At 48.1% G+C, this 4194-nt stretch overlaps 1 protein-coding gene across 1 annotated transcript in view; it reads left to right on the top strand.

Annotated features, from left to right (window-relative positions):
- The first annotated feature begins 3141 nt into the window (after positions 1-3141).
- Rnh1 (ribonuclease/angiogenin inhibitor 1) overlaps positions 3142-4194 on the top strand; it is a 13646-nt gene continuing 12593 nt past the window's right edge. Inside the window, exon 1 of the mRNA XM_005351496.3 lies at positions 3142-3230. The gene's annotated coding sequence lies outside the window, so the exon portion shown is untranslated. The remainder of the gene's footprint in view (positions 3231-4194) is intronic.

The raw sequence follows: 4194 nt of genomic DNA, 5'->3' as shown, positions 1-4194 counted from the left end.
AGCTAGTTCCAGGACAGTTAGGGCTGTTATACAGAGAAACCCTCTCTCGAAAAACAAAACAACAACAACAAAGTTTAAAGTTGTTCAGGGGTTAGGTGCTGAGGGCAGGTATGTTCTGGTTTCCTGAAAGAAATCTTTCCTCATTCCCATAATTCCACACTCCCTCTATAGCAAACATCACTCAGGCTCAGCCATCTGTGGAGCAGCTGGTACGTGCTGCCTGGGCCTCTGTGCACCACTCACACATCAGGCTGTGGATCCTCTGTGGCTTTGATGAATCAGTGGAGGGAACTTCATCAATTCTTCCTTGCAGTCCCAGCTCCCTGGGAGTCGAGGTGGGTTTTCGGAGATATGCCCCAATCTGTTCTCATATTCTGCTGCTCCAGGATAGGAACTAGGAGCATCAAGTTCAGGACACATCTTCCTCAAACGTTGCCACTAGAGGGAGCAAGAACCCTGCACAGCTGGCCCTGCTGGTGCCATGGTTTCACTAATCCCAAAGAGCAGTGATCAGGAGGAGCAGCCTGTTTTATTTCTTTTCTTTTCTGTTTTTTTTTTCTTTTTGGTTTTTCGAAACAAGGTTTCTCTGTAGCTTTTTAGCCTGTCCTGAAACTAGCTCTTTTTTTTTTTTTAAGATTTTTTATTTTTATTTTTTAATTTATTATGTGTACAACATTTCTTCCATGTGTGCCTGAATGCCAGAAGGGGGCACCAGGTCTCATTATAGATGGCTGTGAGCCATCATGTGGTTGCTGGGAATTGAACTCAGGACCTCTGGAAGAGCAGTCAGTGCTCTTAACCACTGAGCCATCTCTCCAGCCCTGAAACTAGCTCTTGTAGACCAGGCTAGCCTCAAACTCAGAGAGATCCACCTGCCTCTGCCTCCTGAGTGCTGGGATTAAAAGCATGTGACACTACCACCCAGCAGTCTGTTCAATCTCTGCATTCTACCTGTTATAACAACAGCCCACACACATCTACTTCCTCAAATGACGAGAATGTAATACATACAAATTTTAAAAATAAGCGTTTTTCTGTGTGTGAGATGAATACACATATATACACACACACACACACAAAGGAAAAAGTCGGCCATGCAGTAATGGCATAGGCCTTTAATCCCAGCACTAAGGAGGCAGAGGCAGACAGATCTGAGTTGAGGCCAGCCTGGTCTAAAGAGTGAGTTCAGGACAGCCAGGGATAGAAACCCTGTCTAGAAGGACCGGGGGGCGGGGGAGGAACAGAAAGAAAGAAAAAAGTTCTGAGACTTTGAGCACCAGAAATAGGGCTCACCTGAACTGAGATGTCCATGGACAAACTCACCATAGGGCCTCAAGCACTGAGCGTTAAAGAATGTGAACAAGCATATTCAATTTAATTTATAAAACACTGATTACCGAGGGGAGTTGGTTTCTTCCCTCCGTCATGTGGGTTCCCAGAATAGAACTAAGGTGTCAGACTTGAGAATAAGTGGCTTTACCAATTGAGCCATCACCTGTTTCTGCTGAAGTCTCTTCTCATAAAACCTTCCTGCTGTAGGTCCTGTTCCATCACATTCGTGGGCACAATGCATTTCTTTAGACCATTTTGGTCTACAACAAATCCCAGAAACAGCAGTCAAAATGCCAATGTTTTCATCTAGATCACAAGATTGATACTATTTTGCTTATGTGGTTTTAATTTGTCTATACTAATTTCTTGTAAGATAAAGAAAGTCAATTTCCAGCTCTTATACAGTGGGTAGGATTTTTCTAGGATTGTGCCTGAAAGCCTTACTGTGTGTGTGTGTGGGGTGGGGGGATGGACTTACGGATTTGCCGAGGCTGTCAGCTCACTCAGCACCTCTGCACTTGGAACGCTATAGTTGTGAGGAGCAGAGACAGGCGGATTGTTGGGTCTTCTTTATTTTTTATTTTTTTCCAGTTTAGCTTCAGGTTGGGTGAGTGTGGTGGTTTGGATGAGATTGGATCCCCATAGGATCATAAGTTTGAATTCTTGGTCCCCAGTTGGGGAAACTTTTTTTTTTTTAAACAGTATTCTGTTTCTATGTTTGCCTGTACAACATACACGTGAGGCATCAGATCTCATTATAGACGAGCCACCATGCGGTTGCTGGGAACTGAATTCAGGACCTACAAGAGCAACTAATGCTCTTAACCTGAGTCATCTCTCCAGCCCGGGGGGTGGGGGGTGGAGATGGGGACTCTTTTGGAAGATTAGAACATATGGGCCTTGTTGGAGAAAGTGTGTCATTGGGAGTGGGCTTTGAGGTTGCTTTTTTATTTTTGAGACAACGTTTGTCTGTGTAGTTCTGGCTGTCCTGGAACTCACTCTATCAAACTCAAGAGACCTGCTTGCCTCTGCCTCCCAGGTGCTGGGATTAAAGTCATCTGTCACCACCGCCTGTGGGCTTTGAGGTTTCTACACCTCACCACACCATTTCCAGTTAGGTCTCTCTGTCCCCATTTGCAGAAGACGATATAAGCTTTCAGCCACTGTTCCACAGTCGGGCCTGCCTGCCTGCTGCCATGCTCCCCTATAAATTCACCTCTGGAGCACAAGTTAAAAGTTGGATATGGTGTCTCACAGCAGCAGAACGACAGTGAGAGACCTTGTCGGATGGCAATAGGGTGGAACGTGATAGAGCAGGGCACTGGACAAGTGTACATATACCACGCTCACAAGTTAATAATATAACCCAGAAGCCAGGCGTGCTGGACACATGAGGGTTGTTCAAAAATATATCAAGCAAACTAGGCATAGTAATCTCAGAACCCAGGGAAGCTGAGGCAAGATCGACTTGACTTCGAGACCACCCTGGCTACTTAGAATTGTTTCAGTTCATCAAGAGCCTGTATAACGAGACCTTGGTTCCGAAACAAGCAAGCATACACGCAAACAAACAAACCAAAAAACTCTCCAACACATTTTAGCAGAATTCCGTCAAGATTTATCGTGTGGGCAAAGAGCCGGTTCCGGAATCGGCCAGCACCACCTGTCACAGGGAAGGCGTAAGCTCCAGCGCAGGCGTCAACCACCGTGGATCAGCACTGCTACACACTGGAAATATACTTCTTCCCCAGAGAAAAGTACCACGCGGTAGGCCCCGCCTCCACACTAAACCCCGCCCCCCCAATGCCGACACGCCTCGTAGGGCCTCGCCCCGCCTCGCCCACTCCAGTCCGAAGACCGCCATCACTCCGTGTTCTCCAGGCCTTCGTCATCGCAAGGTCAGTTTCACGCTCTGTCTTAAGGTTCGTGGTTACTCAGCCGTCCGTGCCCCGCTCAGCCGGGGAAGAGCTGGAGCGAGCCGGGCGCTCCCGGGCAGGACTCGGGGCGAGGAGAGACCAATGAGGCAGTGTCTGCGCACGTGGATGACGTCATCCCTGCGGTGGCTGGGGTGGGGTTCCGGCACGTCGGTGTACGCATGCGTAGCCTTCCCTTGAGGGCACCGAAACAAGGGTCCGCCCAATTGGAATTGCTTCCCTTCCCTAAGCGGCGTTGCCCTTCACACCCCCTAAAGCACTTCCTCGGGATTCGAGGGGTAGTGGAGGACTTCGGCGGAGCGAGAACTCAAGTGGACGGTCGCTCGATCGTCCAGGTCCTCCGAGAACTGCGGACTCACAGTGGGGCCTGAAACAGGGAGTCCTAGGTCTCCCCGACTCGAGGGAAAGTGGAAGCAGCTCCCGTGGGAGGGCACGTGACTGGTTCCACTCCTGAGAGTCGCTTTGCAGACAGCCAGATTTCTGCCGCACTTTATGTCATTTTGGGAGATAGAAGCAGTTATCTTTACAGGGTAGTGAAAAATCTAAAACAGCCTACCGTGGAGATGATTGATTCAGTCGCATAAACAGATAATTGAACGTAAAACAAAGTTTCACTTTGTAGCCCAGCCCAGTCTGGAACTCACTATGTAGCACAAACTAATCTTGAACTCATCCTGATTCTCTGGCTCAGCCTTTTGGATGAAGTGCTGGGATTAATGTAAAGTTGGGCTTCTTCCCTGTGGTTGTACACAGATAAAGTAGGTTGTGTGTGGTGACGTAGACTTCCAAACTCATTGTGGAGGAGGATGAGGTTGAGGCCAGCTCTGGGTTACATACGTGGCTCAAGGTGAGCCCGGACTACATAGCAGCCGGACTACATAGCAGGGCTAGCTGTATCTTTTGCTTTTGTTACTTTTTTTTTTTTTTT

The sequence above is a fragment of the Microtus ochrogaster genome, chromosome 8 (genome assembly GCF_000317375.1).
Source record: "Microtus ochrogaster isolate Prairie Vole_2 chromosome 8, MicOch1.0, whole genome shotgun sequence".
NCBI classification, from domain to species: Eukaryota; Metazoa; Chordata; class Mammalia; order Rodentia; family Cricetidae; genus Microtus; species Microtus ochrogaster.
Note: the sequence above shows the minus strand (reverse complement) of the source record. Positions and strands in the feature narration are given on the sequence as shown.